Raw genomic sequence first — 9,424 nt, 5'->3', positions numbered from 1 at the left:
TGAAAGGCTATCTGACTGTCTCCAAACTGCTGTACGACTTATAGATACTTACTTATAGATAGTATTAATTGATATTATTGTGGCTATACCTGATTTAAGCAGTTGTTGTGATTGAAAGTTTAAGGCCAGACTATTCTCTGACAGTCAGAGTTATGTTTTGCTTACGCAGCACACACTATACTACACTATACTTTGGAGCAGGCTGGAGTGCTTGTCCCACAACAAACAGCCAGGCCCTGTGTGGCTGTGGTTTCCATTGTAGTGGTGCTTACATCAGTGTGCTTTCTAACTGCTTGTGCTGCCTGTTTGCTGACAATAGGCTTTTGTAAAATAAGGCAAGTGTTGGTAGTTTGATTGTATGCTGTGTCATACTTTTCCTTCCACGTGCACAGTTTTCTTTGTTTGCATGTTTTGTACTTTACATAGTTCAGCATCTCCATTATTCAAACTGACTAAAAAGATCATGAATATGAACTACATTCATAAATTTAAATGGTTTTGGATGGTGGGCTTCTCGTGATTAACTTAAGTTTGGACGCTGAAACCAGGAAATGCTAATCTTACTCTTCTTCAGATATGACGTAAATGTAGCAGAAAATCAGCAGGAAGTAAGGTAAAAGAGGAAGTTGGAATGCGTAGGCCTGCAAGGCATGTATTGGAAAGCAGTGCTTCTGCTGAACCTCTAAGGTTAAGCTAGTCAAACCTTGAACATAATCAACATACATATAGCAAAGTAAGGATTGGGTTAAAGATTTCCTGAAATCATTATTACCTAATGTTTAATGCCTTTGAGCTCTTACCGTGAGGGAGATGCTACAGACAGTTATGAATTATGAGACACCAAAAATGTGTACATCAAGTCATTTCTGCCAAATGCAGAATACTGAATGCGTAGTGCTTATGCCTCTTTTCCAACTAAATTGTGCGTCTGACCCACTCTGTCATGTTCCTAATGTCTGTCCTCACTTTTCTCATTTTTCTTTTGAATTAATGGGTGCATAAGTGTCACAGTGTCAGCCAATTCCTAGTCTCACATTTTCCATGTCTGCTTTTTTCCCTTGCCATGCACTAACTCTCCTGTCATTTCAGAGTCTGCCACTCCCACCTGCAGTAACCCCTGTGTTGCTGCCATTCCCCATCACCTGACCTTCCCCGCCCACTTGCACATCTGTTCTGGCACACTTCTATTCTTTCCCAGCCAGATTGTCTATTGTGCTTCTGCTGTAGCGTTCCAGCCATTTTCCGGCCTGGTCTCAGAGTCTTACATTTGGGTTTAAACCTGTTTTTACTAAGCCTTTACAATAAGTTTAGGGAAAGCACTGAAGTAGCACTTGCATTTGATGATTTGCATCAGCTACTACATTTATGCTTCACTATTATTGGCTCATTATTCAGATGCTTGGTTACCAGTTGACTATAAATGCCCAATCATAATAATGCAGGTGCATGGCACCACCATTCTGACTTGACACGTCTCAATATTCCTCTGCTGATACGCCCATGCTAATGATGTAAGCTTCAGCAGCTACCACCACCACCCCATTGTGAACAACACATTCCCCAATTAATTATATCTATGTACTTAACTACATAGCATTAGTTCATATTAACCATATTTACATCTGGTATAAACACGTGATTTGTGTCTGCATGTAATTTCTACATAAAGAAAAACACATGTTAATGCATGGTGTAATGCATGTAGAACAAGTTGCAATTGGAATGCTATTTATTAGACTAGCCAGACCACATCTGGAGGGAGACTGACTCGCATTGTGATTCGATCTCAGTCAAACGTAAGTTCAGTCTGTACAGTTTGGTGACATTCTTGAGGAAAGTTCACCTAACTCCACCTCTTCCTGTTATCATTCCTCGCTTCCTCATTCACTACTCTCAATATACGTAATAGACACTCAATAGTTCTCTTTAGTGAGCAGTAAACTGAGATTTGGATCATTGTCATTTTGCATCACTGACAGGTGTACAGAGTGCTTAACTGTAATTTTCACATGCATAAAATGTGACACAGTGCATTGTGGGGTTACTAGCAGAAAGTAATGTACATGCCATGCGCACTACTTTTTGTGTTCTATTATAATTTTTGAGGGCACTATATAGATCGTACAATTCACACTCAGAATTTGGACACTCAAATAAAATGGCAGACAGCAAATATCATGCACTATATAGTAAACAGGGAGTGATTTCATACACAGCCTGAAATTACAGCAGCATTGCTTTTCTATGCTACCTAGGACATACCATGTGTGTTAAAATGCCTGCAAGTTCTGCCTACCTATTTTGCATGTTGAAATTCTATCACAATGTGGGCAGAATCGAGATAATGAGAACACTTACAGACAACAGGTGTGCATGCAAAGGCCCATAATCCAGATACAGATTGCATGTCAATACCAGGAGTAATTGGGGTAAGCAACTTATTTGTAAGCTTACTACCACGTTAACAAGAAAGGTCGGTAGAAAATAATGAGGAAATAAAGGGAGACAGTGTTTTGCCTGTTCTGTCCCTTTTTATTTTCATGTCTCCTGAACTTGTGTACTATTTGTCCAATATTTCTTGCCATCCTCATTCCTCTTCTCTAACAAAAAGATCTAACAATCTAAAATTGCCCTAAAAAGAACCTGAACCGGCCGCTCTTCCACCTTGCAGCCATTCTCTGCGTCCCGTCCTGTCGTCTGCTCCCGCTTCAAAAGTATCTTTTAATCACAGGTAACTCAAGTACCAATCTATCCTGTTGGTGGGGGTGGATCAATTAAGCATAGCTGCTCACTGATCAGCTGAATGTGCACATACGAAAAAGGAAAACACACACACACACACACACACACACACCTCAAGCAATAAAAACCAATAATTACACATGCAATTAAATCGATAAATAAGCAAAGATTTTTTGACAACCCCTGTTTAATTGCATGCTATTTTTGGTTTTCCATCTCTTTCCTGCTCGACCTGCCTGCCTGCTCCTCCTTCCTGCTGCCTCATCAGTTCTGAGGCTGCAGTTCTTAGAATCCTGTCAACAGTGCTTTGGTGCTAGAACTGATGGGAGCACCGTGCTCTCTGCCGTTCTTAACATCAGTCATCTGAACACTTCGCCTCAGGAAGGAAATCGATCTCCTGCCAAGTTCAGGAGAGAGCGAGAAGAGCAAGAGAGATAGGGAGGAAGAGAGGGAAACACATCCCCACACCTGCAGCTCTTCCCAGGTAGAAAACTGTGATAGATCTTCTGTCAAAGCTAAGAGAGTGTCCGTTAAACATTATAACAGATGGGGGTTTTTAAAAGCTAAAAACAGACTGAAAACAGTGTTTGTTTCATGAAGCCTAACCAGCTAAAAGAATAAGAGAAAGTACCTGATTATGCACTACTGTTTACACTTCCAGCCCTAATTGAAACTGCATTTGTACTGCACTTTTGCTGTATGACCAGTGGACTGTTGCTTCATCACAACAGTAAACCGCTGAAGATAAATTCCTTGTGGAAACTTACAGCTGGTCAAAGCTGACATATTAGATTGTGAAGCTAACTTATTTTACATGAAGGGAACAAACGAAAGTTGTTGTTACCAATCCATCTTTCTTTTGCAAATATGAACATATAAGTGAGGTATTTGCAGCAAAGAGTAACCTATAGTAGGGCAGTGGTTTGTAACCTTTCATTTAATTCTTCGTTTGATTTATTTGAATAATTTTTAGAGGCCTGTGGAGGTAATTATTCAGTTGTCTAGCAAACAGCATTTGTTGAAGAAATATATTTTTCCTCCTTTCCTATTCTGTTCTTCATCTCACAACCCCTGAGATTTATCTTGCAGCCCCTCTGACCCGACCTGAGGTTGGAACCACTGACCTATAGTGCAAGTTAAATGAGAACATATTTTTCAGCAGCAATGTTCTGCTGTGTTACCACCTGACAAAAGCAGAAATCATGGCCATTTACTATGAACTCCACTAGTAAGATGCACCTTACACCGTGAAGAGACAAGTACGGTGTTGTTTACTTTCCCCAACTAATCTGGGATTCGAACATCTGACCTTCAAGGTTTAAAATTATCATAGCAGTGGAATTAATTGTCATTTTCTGCTTATACCATTGTTTCAATTTTCATGTTAAAGGCAATTAAAAGGTATCAATCCACAGTACCATGTATATTTTGCTGCATAACTCCTTTGATGTTAAATCTTTCTGAGAATATGAGACCCTGTATGAGGCAATAGCTAAAGCCAACTCTCCCATTACTGTTGCCTTTAACTGTGACGCCTATCTGGCCACCAACAAAATCCTTTATGCTATGGTTCAAACTGAGCCAATATTTGGCCTACTTTCTGTTGTCATTTGCATTTTTTTTCCTTTTGCATCAAATCCTGTCCCCGAAACGCAATGAAATACAAAAGTCTTTATTTTTCTTTAGGACTGCACTTAATGATTTGGATGTGCATATTTTTCAGACTCAAAGCTGTGTGTGTGTGTGTGTGTGTGTGTGTGAGCAGGTTTGTGGGAAGCGGGAATTCGAAAGCTGAAATGAAATAATAAATATGTAAATGCATTGCCATCACTTGCTGGTTTTCCACAGCAATATGCTGGATGCCATCCAGCTGTGCCTCTCTTCCAAAATTCATACGTCACAGTGTGTGTTGCGAGTAGGGGTTGTAATGCATGCCTATGCATGTGCATGCACAAAATATTGAGTGTGAGTACTGTATATTTTAGTACAAATGCATATGTGTATGTATGTTTGGGAGTGAGTGTGACTACTAATGAGAGAGTGGGAGAGAGACTGTGTGTGTGTGGGTGTGTGTGTCTGAGCATGAAGAGAGATGTGCACTGTGTGCTGTAACCTCCATTGTCAATTTGTGCAGCCAAAGATCCGCATGTTAAGTGGAGCAGTAAAAGCATATCTGTGTGTGACAGTAATAGTCCGTCTTTGCTTTTTATTACTCAGCTGGAAACACACACGCATGCACACACACACACACACACACACACACACACACACACACACACACACAACTGAATTGACAGAAAACTACAGCCTGCCATCCAACTAAAGGTACCAAGAGAATTATAAACATCTTGAGACAATTCTCGAATTCTGAAACATATGCGGTACTCCTTGCCCCAGTAGGAACACCAGCATAAACTGAAAGGAAATGTGAATTTTCAGACATGCATATTGCAGGAACAGAAGATGACAAGACAGATTTTTTGTTGTTGTTGTAGAATGGTACATTAAAAGCTGTGCTTGGCATCTTCACACACTGGGAGCTCCAAATGGGAAAAAGAGGTAACTTTTTACAACTTAAATACCTGGAAACTGTGTAGATGATCTTAGTAAACTGTATATACTATAATATTCATGAGCTGGGGTATGTTTCCTAAATACTGACAATAACTTCTGCCTCAAACCCAAAGTATAAAAAAAATCAATAGATTAAAAACAATCAAGTAAAAGTCTAAAGCTATTTTGACCATTTTAGTTTGCACAAATTATTGTTTCCAGGCAACCAAGAGCTTAATGAGGTGAACAAGTATTGCCACAGCATACACTAGGTCACTGAAACATGTTGTATCTCTGAAGTGACCAGAACATGTAAGGTTTTTTTTTTCATTTTGCAGATAGTGTTTGCAGGTTTGGTTTGTCACACCATTGGTTAATCCACTCCAGCTGAGGAGAAATACAATGTGGCAGGTCGGTGAGGACATTTGAGCACTCTGAAAGAATTTCCTTTTGTCCTTAACAATATGGGGGAAAAAAGAAAACAATAAATCTAATTTGTTGGTGAATATAATGTCAGCAAGATGAATAGAGGATTGCACTTAATTGTTAAATGTTCTTTCGATATTGCAGAATGACCAAACCTCACTGGGCTTAACTGTATTTCCCATCCTCCCGCCACTTAAAAAAAACTTGGATTCTTGTGACAGGGTTTCTGTGAACTAGATCTTGCTTGTTCAACTGAATAACCTCTAGCAATAAACAGCCTCAAAAAAGCTGTGGCATTCACTGTCATTTATCAGTCTACAACATTCTATCAATTAGATTCATGTTACACTGGGAACTATCAAATCATAACAAAAAGAAGCAGAGGAAATGAAAATGAAATAATTGCTGGGTGACTGCCTGTTGTAATCTCTCCGAACGTGCATTGTGAGGTGCACTTAATATGCGGGACGTGTCAAAATCAGTGAGAGAAAATGAAATTGGAAATATGAGATTGCATGCTGCAAATTTGATGAAACGGGCCCCAGCTGCGTTCCTACATGGCCAGTCTAGACTTTTACAAATGAATTATTCTTTCAGGATAAGGCACTTTGTCACAAAACACTCATCCTCTCAAAATTGTTTCAGGAACATTGCACTGACTTTAATTTACTCCAATGGCCCGCACAGTCTCCAGATCTCAACCTAGTAAAGCACCTTTAAGATCAAGTGGAACAGGAGTTTTACAGCATGAATGCAAAGCTGGACAATCTGTGAGAACTACATGATGCTAATGAGACTCTCCTTGAATCCTTGGCAAAGGGGGACCTCACAAGGTCATAAGCAGTTGTAGCTAATCAAGTGGACAATGAGTGTACGTCCCAATTATATTACTAGTTTATCATGTAACAAAACTATAATAATTGCTGATCACTTTATTTGAAATACAATTTTCTTGGCACAGTTTATCATCATATATATATTCTAAATTTTTGTGTCTTTTTTTGAAAACATATGAGCTCCCAGTCTTTTCTCTCTCTGTCAACATTCAACTGAAAACTAAAACTATAAAAAAAATATATATACTCTGTATTTGGGATGCCAGCTCATTTTCACTCAGTCCCTGGCTCTACTAGTGTGGAAAATAACTGTCGTGTTGCTGATTTTTATAAGATATAGCCTTAGCGCCTTTCCAAATGGTCTGTTTTGAATCTGATTATTTCAAGGCGATTTTTCCATTTTATTCTTCAAATATTCTGGCTCAGTTTACAGTTGCCACGGCTGAGCCAAAGTCAAATCTTTCCTATATACACAACAATGAAGTCTCTGTCAGAGGTCTTTTTAAACTGCCATAAATGAAAACCACATTTTCAACAGCGTGAATATAGATTAAAAGTATGAACTTTTACCAAAATTTTAAATGATGGCCATTTGTCAGATGTGATGGCTGGTAAAGGGCACTGTATTTGTTCTAGGTTTGAGGAATGCCCAGCTACGTTATTTTTTTGCTTTCATATTTCCCCACACTTTTGCGGATTATTTTTCTATTTTTAAAAGAAAGCCAATGTAGTCCTTATTGTGTAGCTATGGTTCTGTGAATGAAGAGATTATCTCCACACCAATTTACAGTACATATACATGGACTGACTCACAATTCTTTGTGACAAATAATGTTTGAGGTGGCAGTGGGCAGCATAAGAGGAACTGTAACCCTGGCCCATACTGTACAAGAGGAGGTTAATATACACACAAGGAACCTATATTTAGTGTGAGAGGGTAGCTTTGTCACTTACTGTAACTATTTTGTAGGAGTTTGCCAGTTGCCTCTCTGACTGGGTGATTCTCTACAGCCAATTAGGTTGGTTTTGGTCTGGTATATTACTATGTTAAAGGGTTTGTGCAATATACAGTAGGTGCTTCAGACTTTGTGGAAACAGGGGCAGTGGACTGTGCTTTGTCAGCATTTCATTCCTGGCCAGCCATTTAGATTTTTTATTTCCAGGCCAATTGTGCTGTGAAGGGGTACTCCGCACTCTGAGGTTCCCTGTCATACGCATGGAAGCTGAAGGCTTCAAACCTGGAGCAGCGTTGTGGTGGCCTGCAGAATGTTGTGATTTCAGAAACCCTATCAATAGACAAGAATGTTGCTATTAGATGATTTTGCAAAGCCCTGCATATATTCACTGATAACTAGAGATGGATCTTTCCTTTTGCTCCTGATACCAATTCCAATACCTCAAGTCATGGTATCAGCCGATACTGATTTCCAATTGGATACATTATGTAGATTTTTTATGTAAGTTAACATGATCCAGGAATTGCTGTGACACTAAAAACTGACAGCTAATAGCAGAAACACCTAATTTTATAATAATAATAATAATAATAATAATAATAATAATAATAATAATAATGATGATAATAATAATAATAAAAGTCTGACCTGCTACATGCCCATCCACTCCAATATAAACATGATTCCTAGGGATAATGGGCTGAATTATAGGCAGTGATCACTGCATATCTAGCAGTGGTGCTCTGTAGTGGTGCTGACCAGGAACAACAAATGAATGCATTACTGCCTCTAATGTAAGGTGTCAACTATGCATACAATTGTTTTTTTTCTTTTTCTCTAAATTTATTTACATCTAAGAAGAATGGAGGCTTTAATGATCCCATTTCATCCAGTTAAACACAGCATGTCAGACTAATTCTTACAATTCCCAATCTCATTTTGGATAATATTAAATTCCCCATCACAGTGGATGATAAACTAGAGACTCATTTCATTCTTTCACTTCCTCATTGTCTTTCCCTCTGTAATTATTTTCTTGTATCCCATTTCAATTATTCCTACCTCCATGTGCTTTGTTTCTCACTTTGTGTCTATTGTTTACCTCTCTCTTGCTCACAGAGCCAGGTAGGTATTGTTAATAAACACCTCCTGAGCTCTAGGGCTCTCCTGGGCTTGACAGATTGACCTAGTGAGAGGCATTACAGTGATTTACATTCTACATAATATCAGCAGGAATGTAATGCGGCACATTTAGTGAAAATGACTTGGACATAACTGAATTGCAGTAATGATTAGAACTGACAAAAGCTGAAGGATTGGTGCTCGGCTTGCCTCCACTGATTAATATAACACTGTCATCCCAAAAGTCAGTTGCTGTACAACAATTTTTTTAAAAGTCCCCTGACAGATAAGGTTAAATATAACCACAGTTTGACAGTTGATGGTGGTAAATGTGGTTTACATGTGCCCTTTTCTGCATAGAGTTGTTGGTTAAAAGGCTCATTTAAGAGATTTAACTTGAATTTTAATGAAATTACACAGGGTTAGAAAACGAGGGAGAAGCGTAGGCATACAGTGTTGGGTTCCTCCACTGCAGCCATGGGTGATATACTCTGTTGCAGTGAGACAGAGATGCAGAAAATACACCCATGTTCACATGTCCAATCAAAACACCATCTGGCTAATCCAGTGTGGACATCCTCACAAATTAACAGAGGTACCCACCAACTCCACCAGCATGGATTAACACAAAGTCCATGCAGCTTTTATAGAGTTACTCCATCCTGAACACCTAACAATAGTAAAAAGAAATAAAAAATACATTTTTTTCAGTCACAATAAAGTGTTCCAAGTCTTCGGATGAACATAAAATGTTCTTAAGGGCAGTGAACAAATGTCCCATCTGGAAAA

General features: G+C 38.9%; 1 long non-coding RNA gene across 1 annotated transcript; it reads left to right on the top strand.

The window, feature by feature from the left end:
- The first annotated feature begins 3,106 nt into the window (after positions 1 to 3,106).
- LOC122865815 lies at positions 3,107 to 6,000 on the top strand. The gene is made up of 4 exons (XR_006375547.1): positions 3,107 to 3,226; positions 5,238 to 5,301; positions 5,634 to 5,706; positions 5,866 to 6,000. It is a non-coding gene; the product is annotated as an uncharacterized LOC122865815 (long non-coding RNA).
- Positions 6,001 to 9,424: the final 3,424 nt, after the last annotated feature.

Source organism: Siniperca chuatsi, linkage group LG18 (genome assembly GCF_020085105.1).
Source record: "Siniperca chuatsi isolate FFG_IHB_CAS linkage group LG18, ASM2008510v1, whole genome shotgun sequence".
NCBI lineage: Eukaryota > Metazoa > Chordata > Actinopteri > Centrarchiformes > Sinipercidae > Siniperca > Siniperca chuatsi.
This window is presented reverse-complemented; position numbering and strand designations above follow the sequence as displayed.